Raw genomic sequence first — 21,366 nt, forward strand, 5'->3', positions numbered from 1 at the left:
ACACAAACTGTGCAAGTGGTAATTTGAAAGAGCATAGAAATTATGTACTCTGCTCCTATAAAGCCAGTGGAAGATTTTAGCACTGAATTACTTTAGCTCTGAACGTGAAAGCAAACAGCATGATAAAATACTGGACTGAGTTCTTCCTGACTACAATGAGGATTGAAAATAACTTCATATGAACATGGATAAAGAATCAATATTAAATCAAAGCATTTTAAAGGATTCTGTTTAGGAAGAGGAACAATAAGTACATTATACTTATATATAAGGGGTAAAAAGTAAGAGAAAGGCAGATTTTTAAGTATAGAAAATATATATACACACAGTAAATGCAACTTGGTCTACTTCTTCCTACCTACCATCACAACTGCTAGCTCTAGTGTGTCATTCCATGTTTCTTTCCTCTCTCAGTCTTCCCACTACCTTAGCTCTTTTTACAATCAGAAAACAGATAAATATGTATTACAGTCAAAGACATGTAGGCAAATTTAATTATGGAAGGAATAATATTCTCATAATTCAGCAAGAAGAGGTTTTTCAAGTGTCAACAGATGGCAGGTATCTCCTGTCAAAAATAAAACATGATCATGAATGAAAAAGTATGCACAATGAATTATTTTCTTATTTTAATATGAATATTAAGTTTCTTTTCAGAAGCTACCTTAAAAGCAGTTACAGTGAGCTTACAGATTTCAATGATCTCCTTGTATAAGGATGCATTATCTTAAAAGTCAATACTCACAAATCATTGCTACAATCCTTAGATACTACTTCTATACTACAAAGCAAGAAAAAAAAAATTATAAAAGTGTACTAAATAAAAAAATGAAAAGAGCTGGCCACTGTCAAGAGCACTCAGAGGAAGAAACAACAATAACAAAAATCGTACATTCATGTAATTAGCCAAGAATGTACAAAACAAAAGACGAATCCAATTCTAAGAGGACATCAGAGTGGCTAAAAATGACTGCTGTTTTTAATCTTTTCTTGAGGTGTATTAGGACACATTTTTCAAACATTATAGCCATTTCAAAAGCAGCACACTACAGTCAGTGTTCCTACATTGCATCATTCTCATGTGCACTATTATTGTAAAGCCTGCCTGTGAACACATAAAACACAACCACAAAAATACTGGGACATTCAGTATTGTGAATTTCTGTGATTTAAAGCAAGGCAAAGTTAGTAAACATTTCCTGCTCACACTGGACATTAGGATGTCCCACCACAGGGGTCAGAATTTCCAAGTCCTCTACTCACATTCTTCGGACATAACAGGAAAAGTGGTTTTGTGAAAAGCTCTGCAGTGAACAGCAATGCCTCTGGAAACTTGCAGGCTAAAAGCATATGAGCTGGCCTACGCAACAGCATTAAAACTGCAGGTTTTCCTTTTCTTACAGCACCAGCTGCTAAGGGAAAACAGCATCTTCTCACCTCCAACTCCAACCTTCCCAATCACTTTTGACCCTGAAACAAGTGACACAACGGGCAGAGTAAAACTCAGCAACAGAAAGGCAAGGGGAGGGAAAAAGCAAGACAAGAAGGCTTTGGAAATGTCAGAACTCTTTCAAAGAGTGGTGTCTTGCATTCATTTCTGTTGCGTTCACATGAACTGTACTGAGATTAGAGATGTGGTACTTAAGTTATGTGACATACTGCAGTAATATTAAACCCATTCAGAGAAAGCTAGGTTGCAATTATTACCTAGGAATTTTCTGTCCTCTTTTGACATACCCCAGTTGATTCAGTACTATCTCTGACAAAAACCAACCACTATTAATTACAAAGAAAAATAGGAAATGTAAGCATCGTTTGTAAATTCTGTACTCACTAGTTAACAGATAATGCAGCGATACCTGACCGTCACAGAAATGACAAGCTTATATTTTATCTCAGCCAATACCCTTCTCTCCACAGTGCTGCTTTCACTGCTTTTCAGAGTTGCAAAAGTACGCAAATACTAACAGCAAGCATCTCTGAACAGCTGCAGCATAAACAGAGACTCCTTTTGGTACTAGATAACCTGAAGAAGTGATATAATCCCATCAGAAGAGGTAGTTTAATGTCTCAAAAGCTCCACAATATCATAATTATTTTTAACTTTTGAGAATTTTTTTTTTAATCAGATGGACTTGCTGGAAGTGCATATGCACTAGCCTTTCATGCAGATCATTGAAGCATATGATTACAGTGAACTTCAGTTAATTAAACTTTTGTTTAGAACATCTTTTTATTGATTACAACCTTACAAAGTCAATCTTCCATACATTTTCTTGCAAGAAAAAGCTTCTGAAAGCTGTCACTTTTGAAGAACATATTTAGCCTTATCTGCTATCTAGCTTTCTTGATTAGCAGAACTCCAGAACTTCATAATTACATTCTTCAAAGAAGCTCGTAATGGAATCTCACTAAAACAACATAGGTAGTGTTGCTTCAGATCTTTGGGGCATATTGAAAGTGACTCATGAAACTGTATAGAATCTTCTGCTGGATGGAGAAATTCATTTATTCACAAGAAGGTTAAAAGAGAGTTGGAGAACACTCAAGGGAAGAGTCTGTAGTGCACAGTGAAAAGGGTGATTTTCCTTTGGCAGCAACAAGCCATTAGTTTGGCCCCACTGCTGGTGAAACCACAGCCTTCAAAACTGATCAGCAAGCTGTATTCAACCCGTCTCTCTCAAATAAATCACGCTTCAATTGTTATCGATGGACTCCTAACACATTTCTAAGAGCAGGAGCAGGCTAACAATCTGTGGGATGCAGAATAGCATCTATGACACAAGTTCTGTCACAGAACCTAGAGTTCAACAAAGCCTTTGACACTCTCTCGCAACAGTCCCTTGGAAAAGCTGGCAGCATGTGGCTTGGACAGGTATGCTGTCCTCTAGGTAAAGAACTGGCTAGAGGGCTGGGTCCAGAGCATGGTGATGAATGACATTAAAACCTGTTGGTGACTGGTCACTAATGGTGCTCCTCAAGAACCAGTACTGGGGCCAATCCTGTTTAATATCTTTACTGATGACCTGGAGGAGGGGATTGAGGGCACCCTCAATAAGCTTGCAGATAACACCAGCTTGGGAGGAACTGTTAATCCTGCTGAGGGTAGTAAGGCCCTACAGAGTGCTCTGGATAGGCTGGATAGCTGTGCTGAAGCCAGTGGAATGAAGTTTAACAAGACCAAGTACCAAGTCCTACACTTTGGCCACAGTAACACCAGGCCACATCCTAAGTTTGGGGCCGAGTGGCCGGAAGACTGTGAAAAAGGACCTGGAAGTGTTGGTTGACACCTGGTTCTACACGAGCTAGCAGCGTGCCCAGATGGCTAAGAAGGCCAACAGTACCCTGGCTTGCATCAGAAATGGAGCAGCCAGCAGGAGCACAGAGGCAACTGCCCGCTCGTACTCAGCTCCGGCAAGGCCACACCTCAGGTACTGTGTCCAGTTTTGGCCCCTCACTACAAGAAAGACATCGAGGCCCTGGAACGTGTCCAGAGAAGGGCAACAAATCTGTGGAGGATCTGGAACACAAGTATTATGGAGAGCGGCTGAGGGAGCTGGGATTGTTCAGCCTGGAAAAGAGGAGGCTCAGGGGAGACTTTATAGCTATCTACAACTGCCTGAAGGGAGGTTGTGGTGCACTGGGAGTCAGTCTCTCCTCCCATGTGACTAGCAATAGCACAAGAAGGACTGGCCTCAATTTACACCAAAGGATGTTCAGATCAGATATCAGTTATTAGATATTCTTCTCTGAAAGAGTGGTCAGATACTGCAACAGGCTACCTGAGGTTCAGGAGGTGTTCAAAAAACATGCAGATGAAGTACTAAGGAACATGATTTAGTGGGTAATATTGGTAGTATGTGGATGGTTGGACTGGATGATCTTAGAGGTTTTTTCCAGCCTTTCTGGTAGTGGATAAGAACCACTGACTGGCTAGATTTGATTCTACAAAATCTATTTTACATTTCTGACAAAGAATCACTGCCTTAATTACATACAAATTCTTCTTTATGCTCTGCTTTTTCCTTTATTTAGTGCTAGGGGTACAAGGTCATTTCTGATCAGTGCCCATTAGAATCACTTATAAAACTTGGAAGAGTCCTTAAAACATCAAAGTCCTTAAAGATTGTAAAAGTATTATAAAAACCACAGCATTATGTCAGGAACTAGCTTGCTTTAATTAATGAATACTACTACAACCTTGTTGAAAATTTAGCTCCAAAAACAATTAAAAAGGCATTTCATTTCCATTCAGATCTCATGGACCAAAACAAAAACTTCAGTGAGACTGTACAAGAGAGGACCTGAACACATATAATTTTTATATAACATTTTAAGTCCATGCATTTGGGAGAAAGCAATTTATGACTTAACCACAGCTGAAACAGATTTAAATCTTCATATTGTGCCCTGTTCAGAACAAATGAGTAACTCACAACACCAACATCCTTAGCTGTCTAGCTGTCACTTGAATTGATGCTGCATTTTCATGGATTGCCCTGTAACTCCCTCTGTATGTGGGAGCTAACAAAGGCTTGAAAGGAACTTGGGAAGTCCATCACGGTGAAGCCAGAAGCAGCATAATGGACTGTGTCATCAAAAAAAAACAAAAAACAAAAAAAAACAAAAAAAACCACATTCTGTTTTGATGATTGTTTAAAAAAATCTTGCCCCTTCTCCTTCCCCTTATAGCCTTAACTTTTAACTTACTTTGTTGAAAAATCTTAATTCTAGGTATCAATGAAACATCCAGTTTATATGTAATGTTGCGTGTGTTTCTACAATACTGAAACCAACTGCTTATTAACAAAGAAAAGGTTTATCACTAGTTAGTAATTGCTGGGTAACCCAAAAACATATTTTTAATCCTTTTATCCAAAGCTGTTGCAGAGCTCTACTAGAAATAAATGTGGCAATCTCATGCAAATATTGCCTGTTTTTAAGAAAGAGAGGACAAAGTTCCTTCATGTAGGAACTGAAAAAAATTCCATTTGATATTCAGCAAAAGGCCTTCAGGAATTCAGGTTTTCAGTCCTTGACTCGATCTTTTAAGATGAAATCTGTGACAAGAAGTTACCAGCAAGTCTGAAATAGGAAGGTACTGCAATTTAACTAAATAAACATTTTATAAGCAACCACTTTTCTTTTTAATGTAATTTAACAAAACCCAGATTACAGCACTTAACCATTAACCAAACAGAACAAAGATTTGGAAGAACTTCTTTAAACAAAAGGCACAAATACATAATCGTATCAATTTCATTTATCAGAACTTTCAGCAGTACTGATCTGTCCAACAATCATCTTTGAACTGCTATGAAGATGAGTAATGTTACTGGAACAGTCCCTAGATCACTAAGATGGATGGCAGGTATTTCTGTGTTTCTCCTGGATTCAACTGTACACAAAGTAACTTGCATACAGGTAGATACTCCATATGTAGACAAATGTGCTCTGCTCTCATTCACCTCTTTCAGAAGTAAATTGTAGCATCCATTTTATAGTTACTGACTCTCCTTTGAATGCTTGCTGCTGCAGATTACTTAATGCAGACACACTCCTGACCTTCCAAGTGACTACATATATTAAAATGACTCTCATGTTTAACTTCATGTGCTGAAAACACATTATTTCCTTGAAATGAAATTATACAGCTGAATTTTAACCAAGAGCAGAAAAGCTACTTCCTTTCTACCAACATTGAATCAGTCTTCTTTATCTTTCAGTATTCAGTGAGGTAATTCTTATCTTGAAGTCTTGAAACATCAGTTTTGGAAAGATGCTCCATCTTTTTAAAAAATAAAAGATACCGAAGTTTATTAACTTAGGACCCTAAAGAAATACAGTTGTTAGAGTGAAAGATATCAAAGCAGTAAGTGCAGAAATTCAGGACCATCTAAGTTGGGACTTGCAGGTACTGCAATAGAACAAAAGCAACATAGGAGTGTGCACATCACCTTCAAGGACAAAAAGATTTCTCCTTGTTAAAAATACAGAATAATGTGTTACTAAAAGCTTCCTTTTCTTAACACAGTGACATACAACTGTTTCAATAATACATCACCCCATTAACAGTTTAAGTACATTTGTCAGTCATTGTTAGTGGGAAGAAGAACTCATAGCCTCCAAAGTTCATTCCAATAGCTTGTATTTATTTCTGTCAACATACACTGCAAAGGCCTGCATTCATCATCTAAAATTTACTACTTTCCTTTGTTGTTGTGGAATGTTTTTCAAGTACTTAAGCAATCTCCATTTATTATCTCTGAAAACATTTCGTTTTGTTCAGTATAAACAAGTTTGCACTGCTAGATATCATGAACTGAAGAATGACAGTCAGCAATGAGTCTTCACTACTTAAATCGAGTCAATTTTTAAAATGAAAGTCTTTTTTGTTTAGGCACTGTACCAAATTCTGACACTGTTGTTAATTTCACAGCAGTTAGTATTCTGCAGGCACTTTATGTTTAGAAGATACAAAGTACAGGAGTATAAAAAGTAGGGAACTCGAGCATTATTATGCAAAGCATATAACAATTTTTAATAGACGTTGATGCAAACAGAATTTTTTTTTTCCACTATGACCATATTCAAAGTTTCACAGGAAACTGCTGCGACTACTTCTCACTGCTGTAAGACCATAAGTACAGTAGAGGAAGAAAAGGGAAGGAAAAGTTGTGACACTGACACCACTTAAGACACTTCAAAGCCTAAGCACCAGTTTTCCTGACAAATTCTTACTAGTTTTTATTTCTAACACACTAGCTCAGAAACAGGGTGCCAAAGCACTTGTGCTTAAGTCTCTAGCAAACTGCTTCCTGAGTTCCACTAGCCTGATTGAGGAATCAGACAACAGCCTATGATAATTCAGTTCTGGTATCCTGCATTCCTGCTCTCTGCCCCTTTCCTTGAAAAACAAAACAAAACAAAAAAAACCCAAGAAGAAAAAAAAGGAAACTGTTTTCAGCACAAACTAAACCACACTAAAGAACTGACTTCGTCCAAAACTATGCCAAGACTGCCAAGACATAATTAAAGTATTCACCCCGAAACCTTGACATGCAGAAAACTTCATCAAATGATAAAAAACACATCAGCACAATTTTACTTCTCCTTGCTAACACTGATGGCACAAGTACTGGGTCCAGCTGGGCTGGAGTTACCTTTTCTCCAGCAGCCCACACAGCACCTGTGCTTGAAGCAAGAGCAGCAGGCAGTGTGGCATAGCACACAGCCCTCCAGGTGTCCCCAGGACCAGCAGGCCAGAAAGAGTGGGAACTCAGGTACAACAGCTGATCCAAAATGACCAGGGGGACACCTCATCCTGTGTGATGTTGCGCTCAGCAAGAAGAAGGAGCTGCAATGCCCTCTATGAAGATGTGTCTTCCCAAGCATCTGCTACGTGCATGAGGCCATGGCTCACAGGATAGGTGGCTAGGCATCATCTGCTGATAGGAAATAGAGAATAACTTTTCTCCTTTTACTTCTGTATAGATTTTACTTTCCTTTCATTAAGCACCAAGACCAAAAAACTCACTTTTTTCCCCTCTATCTCATTTCCACACATCTTGCTAAGAAGGGGAAAGAGATTAAGCAGCTGTATGGTAACATGGCTGCCTACCAGCATAACACCAGTTCCATTATTCAAAGTCTTTTACCTGCGAAAGGCTTGATTTTTTTAATAAGCAGGAAGAGTAGGGTGCAGTACCTGAAGTAATCAATTCAGGCTTCTTCAATTCATATGCAATGATGATTTCCTCCTAAAAATGTTCTATCCCATGGTAGGGCAAAACAGTCTGTGGGCTATCTACCCAGTACACAGCAAAGAAAGTGAGCAAGTGCCTGCCATCCCCAGAAGAGCAGAAATGGATGCACAGCTGGCGCAGAGCCAGGGTGCTCAGCTGAACTCCCATCTTGCAGCTGCCCTGTGAAGCTGCAGTCAGACCTATTGAGAACAACCTATCACATAAACAGCACCTAAACCAAAGACTGGCACTTGAGTGACAAAAGCACATATATTTGTAGTAGGAGAACAAATAGTTGAAGGAATTAGGAAAGAAATAACAAGGTTGGTGCATTAAGAAGAGTGTGGCCAGCAGGCTGAGGGAGGCGATCCTCCCCTCTGCTCTGCCCTGGTGAGGCTACATCTGTAGTACTGTGATAAGTTCTGGGCTCCCCAGTTCAAGAAAGACGGGGAACTTCTGGAGAGAATCCAGTAGAGGGCTGTATAAATGGCGAGGGGCCTGGAGCATCTCCTGAGTGAGAAACACCTGAGAGACCTGGGATCATTCAGCCCGGAGAAGAGAAGGCTGAGAGGGGATCTTACCAATACTTATAAACATTTAAAGGCAGCTGTCAAGTAGATGGGGCCAGGCTCTTTTCAACAGTGTTCAGTAACAGGACAAGAGGCAACAGGCATAAACTGGAACACAGGATGTTCCAACTGAACATGGGGAAAAAACTTCTTTACTGTGAGGGCACTGGAACAGGCTGCCCAGAGAGGCTGTGGAGTTTCCTTTTCTGAAGATAATCAAAACCTGTCTGGACACTTTCCTATATAGCATACTTGTAGGCAACCAGATTTAGCAGGGAGTTGAATTTCATGATCCACAGAGGTCCCTTCCAACTCCTATGATTCTGTGAACAAAAAAAAAAAAAAAAAAAAAAAAAGGAGGTAGGGGAACAAAGTCACTCTCCAGGAAAAAAAAAAAAAAAGAGGTCATTTAAGACAAATGGAATCTGGTTTACTGTGCTTTTTTTGTTTGTTTGTTTGTTTTTTTGTTTTGTTTTTTTTTTAAATTCTTTCCACTTAAAATGGCATAAACAATAAAGAACAGAAAAATCCCTACATTTGTGCAAAAAGCACAAGAAACTTTAGGGCAGTGCTATTTTATCCCTACAATAATTTTAGTTTGTCCAGCTCTTGTCTTATTAGACATGCTAACAATACTGGCTTAGTTGTATTAAAATATTATAGCAAACAGCACAGACATTTAAAAGTGTGGGGTTTTTTGTTGTTGTTTGGTGGTTTTTTTGTTGTTGTTGTTTTGTTTTTTAAACCAAAGCACACACGACATTTGTAACTACATTTCATCTTATCTGCCTGCTCCTCATAGACCATGAGTTGGGGACCTACCACACTGTTGTCCCGGGGATTGGTCACACTGCTCAAAGGAAAGGTACCTCAGGCTTTTGGCAGGCTTAATGAAACCACCACAGTTACATCAGCTCGATAGTGAATTAAAAGAATCATACAGAGATACATGTATTTGTGTAAAGTGAGTACTACATTTTGACACAAAAGTCAACATTTATATCTGTTTAAGATCTTAGCAATTTTATTTCCCCCCCTTTTCTTGTAAGGATTGAAAACAATCATGTTCTTCCATCTTCTCTAACAACATCTTTTTTTTTTTTGCCACAGCAACAGTAAAAAATTCTTTAACCTTGTTATGCAAAGAAGCTCACATTATCAGCAGAATAACAGTGCTTGAAAACTTACATTTGTGATTAGAATTTTACCCGTAAAGCCATCACAATGATTTTCTAACTTCCTTACCATTAGGTATACTGTTTGGCATGAGAGAAGGGAGAGAGGAGGGTCAAGGTCTAGCAGTATGAAAACATGTTTCATCTTCCACAAATAAATAGCATTTCACAAAGAAGGATGCCTGCAATTATCAAACTGTTCTGCATTTATATTTCCTGGCTATCTTGCAACAAGCAAGGATTGCCAAAAGTTAACTGTCAAGCCATTTTTTCACTGCATAATCTAATAATGTGTTACAGTCGAAGACAATTTCATGTAACATAGGAATCACCATTCACTCACTCCAAGATTAGTGTTAAAGAGATTATCAACAGGTAGTTTTGCAAATTCTGTTAAAGACAAAAAAAAAAAAAAGTTGAAAGCCAGATCACAGAAAAGAGCAACACCATCACATTACAGCCATCTCATCTGTCAGCCCTAACACTGCAATGTGACACCAGTTCGAGAAACACAGTCCTCACAGAAAAATCCACTGCAAAACGGTAGCACAAGACAATTCAACACTTACAAAACTGATTTTTCCTGTGACCCAATCCCTGACTCTTGTTTTGTTTTGAATAACAGCAGCAAAGTTTTGCTATGCAGTGAGCTAATACTTAAGAGTAGCCAAAAGGCCTGAAGGTCATTGCAGCAACAAATTAAAGTGTATCTACAGAAGACTGGTTTCATTTGACAGCTGCTTTTCTGCTGTTTTAGAAATTACTGGCAGTTAGTGTCCACTCCTTGCCAGAGAAGGCCACCTTGAGGCAAAAAAAAATCCTAACACATCATTTAGGTGCTCATTTTAACAGTATACTAGCACAACACAGTGATGAAGACAGCTTTAAGCCTGTCAATATAAGCTCAAAGTAGCAGAAGAGCAAAGGGAAACTTTAGAAAAAAAGAAGGTGGAATGAGGGCTAGATCCCCCAGCTTGCTGTTAGCCACAACTCCCTAGGGCTCTTCTTACACTCCAGATGCTTCAACGGCATATATAACATCTCCAAAGATGGTAGCCATTATTTCCCTTCCTGACTTACACTCAGGAAGATTTACACTTCAATAGAATAGTCATGAAAATGTTTTCTAAATTGCCCAATACCAACAGCTTAGTCCAATCTCTGAGGAAAAAAAAAAACACCACCATTTTCCTTTATCACACTCTACTCAGCACCAGTTGCAGTTAAAGTAAGTTTCACATACTGCAGCAAGCAAAAGAATTAACCACCTCCTGAAGTTTCCTTTCCCAGTTCCATATAGTTATTGCATCACATACTTCAATCCAATTTGTTAGAAAACAAGCCACTGAACAGCTTAAGTTGTTCATCCTTACCTTGTCACAGTATTGGCACATTGCAGGTTCTAACGTAGGGTAGTTTTAGTCAATCAATGAATTGCAGATATGCTCTGCACTGAGATCACTGCAGAAAATTCCTTGGAATCCCTTAGAAATTTACACATACCTAGCTGCAAGCTGTTGGTTCTCCCTTTACAGCTTTAAGAATATATGGTAGCATTAACAACAAAGACAGCATCAACAGCCAACTGAAATAAAATAATAGACCTAATAAGAACAAAAAATCAGTAGAAAACTGGATCAGCAGTCCAATTTATATATATATATATATATATATATATATAAAATATATGTATGTATATATATGTATATAATGTATATATATGTAAATATATATAAAAATATATAATATTTACATATATATACATTATATACATATATATATACACATATATACATATATAATGTATATGTATGTGTATACATTATATATATATATATATATACACACACATATAATGCCTATTTACTATATATCTATATCTGTATCTCTCCCTATATATATACATAGTAAAACAGTCAGTCATGTGGAAAACTAATATGAAAGCAAATAATCACTGAATGGCTGCTATGCTGTCAGGAGCCAGGTTTGCACTGCACCATTTCATGAAGACATGAACAGACAGTGCATATACTGCAGAACCTTTCTAGTTCGCAATAGCAGATCAAACAGCAACAAGAAGAAAGCACCTGTAAAAAGTTTTAGCCGACAGATGACTTGCATTTTTACATCAGTCTTTTATTCATTCTATATGAATAACTGTCAGCTATCCATCATTAAAACATCGGTAACTTTCAGAATTACCAGAATTGATGGGTTATAGAAATTCAAAGTGATGGCTTTATCAACAGAAGTCTACAGCCACATGTTGACACATACTATTCAAACAGTTTAGGAAGAAAATATCCTGTGAAAATGCTCTGTATAATCAGGAACATCTCATGCAAGGAATATTATCAAGTAAATAAATAAACCCCACTGTTCTTACTGTGCCATCATAATTAGATTCCAGATATACCTCACTTCTCCCCCAGGAACTTTTAAATGCAAAATCATTTTTATATTATATTATTACTTCCTACCATGTGCTTCAAACACAAGATAAGTGATCTGTATAGTAGAAAAATGGAAGAAACAGTATCTAAATGCAACATGATAACTACTGCAACATTGCAGCAATACTTACAGACTTGCATTTGGCTCCTCTCAGCACTTCACCAAGATTTACTTTTGGAGTCTGAACTATGGCATAAGGAACGATCAAAATAATTTACTGAAGTTATTAAATACACCTCAGTTGTTTAAGTACATGACACCTGCACCAATATTCTCTCCTCCCGTTCCTCAGAACACAATTTAACAAAATACCTCGTAGGAAACACATAACACTAAAAGCTGGGCTGACCAGGACAAGAATGGACACTGCCTCACAGTGTGCTCACAACAGATCCCTACACTGTAAGTACTGAGCAGGTTTTGTCTCAGGATGTACCAGATGCAGATCTCTTTGTACATTACAGGCATTTGAAAAAGTAACTCCTGAGGAAAGACGAGTGCATTGCTTTGACTTTAAGCTAAAGCTAAGGGAGGAGTGAGTTGACTCCCCCCCACTATTTGCATGTTAGAACTGTCAAATCTCTGCAGATGGTGATAACAGACGACTAACTCAAAGGCTACTTGTCTTGGGAAGCAGTTTAGTGGCTAGGGAATCTGGGGGAAAATAAGTTAATGATGGTGGCTACAGAAAAAGAATCTGAAACACTTACGCTTATACTTCATATTTCTACATCTTAAAGACAAATCTCAATGAGTCTCTCCATTCACTTCCAAAAATTCAATTCAGTATCAACTTCTGTTTCTGACTGTTGAATAAAGACAACAGTGTGGTGCTTTAAGAAGTCTAACTCCACTAGGCAAGTCATGTGAACAGCCCTGTGGAGCAATGGAAGGAGGACATGCAACACTGGTATAAACGTCTTTTTGTGCCTCTCACAATTGCAAAAGCTACTTCATTTAAAGACCGTAATTTATTTACATAGTCAACTACAGAATGGCTTACAAGAATACAAGATTGACCAAGCACTTATTAAGGTCCCATTGCAATAATTCAAGTTTTTTTTTTTTTTTTTTTAAAAAAAAACTCCAGGGTAAAATGTTATGGGTTTTGTTTGTTTGTTTGTTTGTTTTTAGTTTTTAGGTTTTGTTTGTTTCCAAAACACAAAAGCAAAACAAAGTAATATCCTCTTTGAATCTGTGACACTTCTAAATTTAAGCCATTTTCAGGTCTTAACCACACAACCCATGGCCAGGTAACATTTTTAGAATTTGTCTGTTACATATTAGAAGAAACATACTCCTAATAAACAATTTCTGGTGGCAGCATCTATGCTTGTGCCTCAAAGATTACATAAAAAAAAACTGACTGCAACTAATACAGAACTTTCCACACCCACTACTTTCAAGATATTCAAAGAACGAAACCTCCAGGTGCTAAGAACCACTTAACACCACATGGATCAGTAGGCATAGATGACTTCTGGTGACTTCTGTCAAATTAGAGAATCTGAAGTGCAGAAAAGTAAACTAAAATTAGCGTCTCTAGCTATCCAGAAGCTTTTCATATGCTACTTCAGAAATAAACTTATAGGGACATACAGTCATTTTCTTGTGGACAAGGGTCAAGATAAGATGCTTGAATAACGTATTTTAGGAATATAAAACAACTCTTCTGTGAAGTTATTATGGAATAATCTGATCTTGGCAGTGACATCTACCCCACTCTAACTGGTCAAGAAAAACATGTACAAGATGAACAAGCTTAGAAGGGCAAGATTAATAAATTGGAATGTATACAAAAGATTTGATTTGGTGCCACCAAGAATATTTAATAAAGATAAATGTTATTTTTTAAAAATATCTTGCAGTTAAAATATTCCTGATCAATAGTTAGATCCAAACTTTTGGTAAAATAAGCTATTAGAACAGTGTTTTGAATAGACTAGATTTGGTACTTCACTGCAGAGAATAGATGTGGATTGTAGCAATGAAATTTAAACCTTTAAAGTGCAGATTTAAGTTAAAGTAATGCCATTTTATCAGGTCCAAACTCATTAGGAAAAGAGGGTTGAGAGGAAAAAGAAATAAATGTATATATGGATTTTCCAGAAGAGAAAAAAAAAAACAGGACAGGCATAGTATACAAGCATAGCAGAAAGACCTTTCTTTCACCAAGGTTTTAACTAGGTACATCTAAATCCTCATCTAATGCAACCAAATACAAAAAGCACGATCATGAAGCTTAAATTGGTTTAAGATACAAGACAGCTTTGCAGTCAGTCTTAGGAAACTGTTACAGGTGATTTAGTTATGTCATTCATTTAACAGATGAATTACATTCATGCAACTGTTTCTGAATAGTAAATTTTCATCTCTAAACCTGGTTTATGTACTCCATTTATTTAATGGAGTACAATTTCTGACCATACTGTTTCCATGCTAACACAAAAGAACAATTTCTCATATGCAGACTTTTGCATAGAACCAGAACAATGTGCACTTGTAGAAGAAATTCTAAGCTACCATCCAACAAGTGGTGGTTGGGTATGCTTGATTGGTGGTTATGCTTGATTTTCCCAGAGAAGGAGTCAGCTAAGCTCAAAAAACTGTATATGGGAAAGGGCGTGCAAGTCCATAAACAATCAACCAGTACAGTCAGAAAGACTACTGGAATCGCTAGCTGTGGAACTGGGTGGCTTTCATAGGCATAGTCAGAGCTGATCATGCAAGCAAAATGGAAGAAATAACTCAGGGATGCAAAGAGAATTACTTCAAGGATTAAGAAAGAAAAATCATAAGCCCAACTCCATTATTATTACATCTGGAACAGCACAAAGGGAGGAATTTAATTAAAATCTCAGGCCATTATGACCTCAACCCTGAGAACATAACTTTGACCTCCAACCTCTCTGTGTCCAAATGATTTTCAGGCAAAGCCACTCTAAATGAAGCAAATTTGCCACTATGTTTAAAAAATAAAAAATAAAAATCTTCAAATAAAGCTTGCTAATAGCCACTGCTAAGTACAACTAACAAATATGGTAGATCAAAATAAACTTTTAAGTGCATTTCTGCTGTCTAGTAAGTTAAAATACATTTAGCACTGTCCTTCAAGTAAGTAATCAATTGAGCCTCAGCACTCATCATGTCAGTCTAGGTACTTAAACTAACAGACAGTTGAGGTACACCAGGAAACGTCAGAGCCAATTCTTCATATGTAAAGAATTTACAAGTTAGTCCACTGTATTGCAGCTTTCAGTTTGTTCTTTCAGATGACAAACTAGGGAAAGAAAAAAAAAAAAAACGATACATGAAAAAGTAAAACAGAAAAAAAAAAAATCTGCAGACAACGCACTGGCCATACTCACGTATTTTCACCACTAAATGATTTTTGTGGTTACAAACATTTTATGGACATTATAGGAAAACATAGCAGAGATGACTTGTTAAAACATAATGTCATTCTTAGTTGAGCACTCAACATTTGCATTTTATTCTGTAAAATGGTAATAATCATGTAATAACTGAATATAGTATCATACACTGACTGTCCGATTATGCATGGAGTAGAGTTCTTAAGTAAAACAGAAAAACTTGATGACCACTTGTAAGTCAGCAAATAACATGACATTCATCACAGCAACCTGAAAATATAACCTTCCTCTAGTTAATTAAGTACAGCACAGCATATCATTGCACACAAACAAAACACACAGAATGCTTCCCACCTTAAACAGAAATTAAATTATGCTATTTTAAAAGCAAGGCCATCCTCACTCGTAAGCATTATGGATGGTTTTTTACCACCAAAACACAAGCCCTTTTAACATAGACAAAATTTTAAGTTACTGTCAATCACAAAGGCAGAACATGAAGTAGGTACCCAATAACGACAGCCTAAATACACATCTACAGGGATAATAAGACGTCTGTTTCTTGTCATTTTAAAGAGATGGGGAAAGTAATGGTAGAACCAGTTGCACTTGCCTATTTCTTCCTTACAGTTTCACTTGCACTGTGATGATGCGCGCACGCGCACACACACACACACACCTCCCCTAAGCACTTTCCCCCATAAGCTCTGTCAGTTTCTAACTGCTGTTTGAATGAGAGGCAGTCATTAGTGTGCTAAGTAGTCATCTCTTCAGCACAAAGAACAGGTAACTCGAACTCACCAGTTTGTCACACCCTCTACTTTTGGATGACCTATGCTACCCCATAATTTTGAAGTACTTGTTCTGATTTTTAAAAAAAAAAAAAAAAAAAAAAAAAAGGAGGATAAACAATATCGCTGATAATGCCACCGTTGTTTTATTCCTTCCTACAATGCTGCAACATGATTGCAAGACTTCCAGGTCTGTGCCGAAACAAACTTCAATCAAACTTCCAGTAGCAAATAAGGCTTTCAATCTCACATGGTCTCACTGCACTGTATATAGTTTTCAGGCTGTTGATTTAAATACAGAAGCACTTATATCCAGTAAAACTAATTCATGAATCTAATTCAGAGTACAGTAGCAATCTTTCTCTTGGCCACTTAAGAGTAAATTACAGAACAAACGAGCATATACAGCACATCTTCATTCAGACATGAAGCAGTGCTATTTATCGTAACAGCAAGGATTGCTTTCAATGCAGAATAATCCTTTTGTCTCCTTTTTATTACACTTCCAAATATCAACTAAACTTACAGTCTAATACACAAAACTTGTGTTTTCAAATCGGCAGGTGCGAAGAATATGACACTATAAACTTACTTGAAGACGGAACTTCAAAAGATGTCTCGCATAATTAAAAGATCCTAGACACGGGCAGCTTCTTCCTGGCTTTTAACTTACTTCAGTCAAGCTGTCCTGAGTAAGTTTCCTCTGTATTTCCTTTAAACCCAACAGTATGCCTAATCTAGCAGGTTGGAGTGGTTTGAAACATCATTATGCATCCTTGCTAGCAATAACAAAAACAAAACCATGTTCAAATCACTAAACCAGTCAACACTACTGACTACATTCTTTTGCATCTTCAAACACCATTATCAACACAAGCTTTTATTTAGTACCTCTACTTCCAATTGTGTGTCAACTGGACAACATTTCCAAAACAACAACAAAAAAATAAAAAAGAAAATGTCTAATACATACAAAGAATATCATTACATTTTTCTTACATTTGAAGCCAATGTCTGTCAAGACAGTAGATAAGGAATGAAATGCTACCAGCTGCATACTTTTCAAAACATTACATTCATAACCACTTTGCAAGTTATATCTAGCTCAGAGCTTTAATGGAAGTGCTGCTTCTTACAGACGAGTCAGTATTTTATTCTGGAACTATTTCAGTCTTGGGAGATCTCTAAATGTAAGAAAAAAAAAATAAGAAAGATAAAATCTAAGTAGGCTACCTAGATTAAACAGTCATTTGGGGGGGAAAAAAAAAAACTAAATAAGTGGAAGCTGTTGAAGCAAATGTAGAAACATTACGTATGTCTCAAGTATAAAGTTGAGAGGTGACCTTCCCTTACTGATTCTACATAGCCAGTGTGAGTAGGCTGGGCAACTGCAGCAACTACAGATGACTTGGGAGTATTGGTGAAGGTAAGCTGGCTGTGAGCCAGCAATGTGCCCTCACAGCCCAAAAAAGCCGACAGTATGATAGGCTGCAAAGGCAGTATGGTCAGAAGGGTGAGGGAGGTGATCTTTCCCCTCTCTTGCCCCTTTGCCCTGTGCTGCAGAGGCCTCACCTGGAGTACTGCATCCAGATGTGAAGTCCTCAATACAGGAGACGCATGGACCTGTTGGAGTGTGTCCAAAGGAGGGCCACAAAAAATGATCCCTGCGCCTGGTGACACTTGAGGTCAGGCTGGATGTGGCTCTGAGCACCTGACTGAGCTTTAAGTGTCCCTGGTCATTGCAGGGCATTTGGACTAGATGATCTTTAAGGGTCCCTTCCAACTCAAACAATTCTATGATTTTATGATTCAATTCCATACTAGCAAGTTCAGGATGGTACTTCACAGCCTTTTAGAAGCAGAAATCTTTCAAGGCGTGATAATTATCAATACTAGGAATAGCAGAAGTTATTATGCTCGCATTGACACAAGTCGGTTTTAACAACATTTTAAAAACATTCTATGTTGATTGTCTATGCCGACATTAGAGCCACCAGATCAGGTGGGCTGCACAAACCCACATACAGAACTGAAGCAGATTTCCATCATGTAGAATTTTAAATAATGCTTTGAAAGCTGCATCCTTCCAAGCTTCCAGTTGCAGTACTCTTACACATCTCTTTAGAAAAGGGACAGGTGTTTTCCTAACTATGTTCCTAAGGACATGGTCTCACCGAGTACCATCAGTTCTACTCTGTTCAGATCTGTATTCTCATAAATACACCGTAAGATAGCTGTAAGAACAACTTAAGTTGAAGGAATCATAGAATGGTTTGGGCTACTAAAGACCTCAAGTATCATCGACTTCCAAGCCTTCTGCCATGAGCAGGGCTGCCTCCCACCAGCTCAGCTGCCCAGGGCCCCATCCGACCTGGCATTGAGTACCTCCAGGGGTGGGGCATCTTGGCAGCTGTGCCAGAGCCTCACCACCCTCTGGGTAAAGAATTTCTGACTAACACCTAACCTAAATCCCCCCTCTTTTAGTTTAAAGCTGTCCTCCTTTCTCCTATCACTATCTACTTGTACGAAGAGTTGATTTTCCTCTTAAGAGCCCTTTCACTATTGGAATGCCACTATCAGGTCTCTCCTGAGCCTTCTCTTCCCCAGGCTGAATAAAACTAGTGGAAGGGTGCAAGGCTTCTATTTCAATTCATTTTGTCACCAACCAAAGGGCTGTGTAACTGCACAGCATCCTTTAAGAAACACACAGTGAGTTTCACGGTACAGACTCCTTATCTGACCTGCCACTAAATACATATATATATACATATGTAAAGTTCACACATGCCCTACCAAATGGCAACAACAGTTCAGAAAAAGCAAAACAACAACAAAAAAAGCCACAGTACCTGGTAGCAAGAAGACCTGTAACAATGTACTTAGCAGGCTTCAGAGAGGGAATCAGTTTACATTAGAAGATCAATCTATGGATGAGATGAAGTAGTTAAGATGAACCTAGGTTTGAGAAGCAGCTCAACTTTTCTCCCCCCTCCTCCATTTTAAAATGCAAATCTTTTCACCCACAACCTTAGCTGTTCTGTGAGACTTCAGAAGGCAATTATGAAAGGCAATCTGGAGAAATACTGGAAGTATTTGCTGTTTTTCTTGGATGTTCAAGAGCGTACAGGGACAATGAAATGGAGTTTCTGAGTCCTGGCTCCTCAGACACATCTATTTCCTGCAGAAGGCAGGAAATGGCTAGGCTGCTTCAACACAAAGCCTGCATACAGCGATACTTCCATACTTCCAAAAATACCTGCGAAGCAGCAAAGGAAGACCCAGGCTGTGGTAACAGCAGACCTCCGCTGCGCCCCATTCCGCTCAGGGCACGTTCGCTCCAAACGAACACCCCTCGCTTTGGGTCTCGAAGGAGCCAACCCAAGTCACTAAAACTTGCAGAAAACCACCACAAGCTGACCACGCGAAACGCGCACACCCACACACCTCGGACTATGCGCATCCAGCCACTCCAGCGCCGGCAGCACGACTTTGTTTCTCGGGGCTTCGGGCACCCCCCCACGCCTACCTGCGTGCCCCCAGACCACGGGAGGGGCTGCGTGGAGATCGCAGCACACAGTTCCAATAAAGCCATACGCAAGCCCCGCATCCCCCTCCCCCCACCTCACCCCCCGACGGCGCACACGAAGTTGACGCGCAGCCCCCACGCACACAGAGGCATCGGGGCCGCTCCCTCGCCCCTTCCCACCCTGCCGCGGGCCGCACGAATCCCAAGCACGGGCCTCCCCCCGCCCCAGGGACGCTGCAGGCCCCGGCCCCACTGACCTGCCGGGGTGGGGGGCGGCGCCGTGTCCGTGTGCGGGGAGGGGCGCGGTCTCCGGCCGCCGGAGGGGTCCGCCGCTTCGCGAGCCGCCGGCGCCCTGCCCTGCCCGTCCTTCGTGGGGAGAGGGAGGGCGAGAGGAGGGGAGGGCTAGCGGGGTAGGGGGGAGGGGAGGAGAGGGATACCGGCCCCTCTTCCCCTTCCCCTCGCGGAAAATGAAAAATAAATAACAATTAAAAAAATAAAAAATAAAAAACGACGTGTGGGGGAGGTGTTTAAAATTAAAAGGCTCGGCCTGGAGTTTAAAACAAAGAGGCGGAAATAGCCGAGCGCGGCCCGAGAAGAGCCGAGTGGGGGCGCCGGGCTCAGGGCGCATGCGCCGGGCTCGGAGCTCGCTGCTCCCTCCCCCGAGGAGAGGGGCGGCCCACGCGCGTGCGTGCCGGGGGGCCCTGTGTTGGGGGGCGGCTGCCGTGCCGTGCCGTGCCGTGCCGTGCCGTGCCCTTGGTGTCAACGCTCCCGGTTGCTGCGGGAGGTGCGAAGCTGAGGGAGGAAAGGGTCTTGGACCGTGCGGAAGGCGTGGAACGAGGAGAGAACGGGAAGTGTGTGAGAGAGAGACTGCGTCGTGTTACCTGGTGTCGAATTCGGCTCAGATGGAGTCCGTACTGCGCTCATACCGCTCCTTGTGTGGCTTATCCTGTGTTCCTACTACAGACCTTCCTATCACATGCAGCTTAGACCGTGGGTTAGAATAGCTTAAAGACGTATCTGTCACAATCAGACCAGGTAGAAGATGCAACATTTCAGCAAACTCTTTGCCCCTGCTCCAGCTAGCCAATTGGCTATGGTCTTTAGAGGTATATCTGCTGTGGCATAGCTTTATCTACGAGCCACCCTCCCTTCAGATCTGCCAGCTGTGTCATGGACCTATCCACAGCCACACGTGTCCAAGGTCTACCTACTCAAGTGCGGATTTACTAATGGGCCACAGCTTTGTACCTGCTGCAGCATGGACTTATCCCTAACTGCTGTTTTGAGGTGTTCCTGCCCTGGCACAACATCTTTAATTGGCCACAGTCTTTTTAGATACTTGCTGTGTTGCAGTCTCATTCCCGGCCACAGATGCTTCAAGGTATTCTGGGCTGTACCTGCTACATTGCAGACTTTTCCATGGCCACAAATGCACCAGGGTTTATATTCTCCCGTGTGGGCTTATCCACAAGTCACTAGCTCAAGTTCTGTCTGGAGTTTCAGCCTGCCTAGTACAGCAGCACAGCAACAGCAGCAATGCTTTGGCTTTCAACCAGCCCAGGCACATGGCCATGGCTGTTACCAAAGTGATCCCAGGCATAGCAAAACAATATGCTAAGAAGTACAGCAAAGGAGTACAGCAGAAGGCAGCCAGTAACAAGCTCTGAACTCTTAGATACAGTAAGGCAAGCAAATCCTATGGCAAGCACAGGGGCCTACCAATTTGCAGCTA

The 21,366-nt window shown here is 39.9% G+C and overlaps 1 protein-coding gene across 8 annotated transcripts in view; it reads right to left on the reverse strand.

Moving 5' to 3' along the window:
* The window catches only part of PCGF3 (polycomb group ring finger 3), a 52,293-nt gene extending 32,244 nt beyond the window's left edge, over positions 1-20,049 (reverse strand). For 3 of the 8 annotated variants that reach the window (XM_052701236.1, XM_052701237.1, XM_052701239.1), the window contains exons 1-2: positions 19,553-19,680; positions 18,958-19,032 (exon numbers count right to left, since the gene is read on the reverse strand). The gene's annotated coding sequence lies outside the window, so the exon portion shown is untranslated. Of the gene's footprint in view, positions 1-18,957; positions 19,033-19,552; positions 19,681-19,891 lie in introns of those variants that run through there. The other 5 variants (XM_052701234.1, XM_052701238.1, XM_052701242.1 and 2 more) reach the window with 4 other exon arrangements.
* Positions 20,050-21,366: the final 1,317 nt, after the last annotated feature.

The sequence above is a fragment of the Tympanuchus pallidicinctus genome, unplaced genomic scaffold (assembly GCF_026119805.1).
Source record: "Tympanuchus pallidicinctus isolate F22 unplaced genomic scaffold, pur_lepc_1.0 scaffold4, whole genome shotgun sequence".
Classification (NCBI taxonomy): domain Eukaryota; kingdom Metazoa; phylum Chordata; class Aves; order Galliformes; family Phasianidae; genus Tympanuchus; species Tympanuchus pallidicinctus.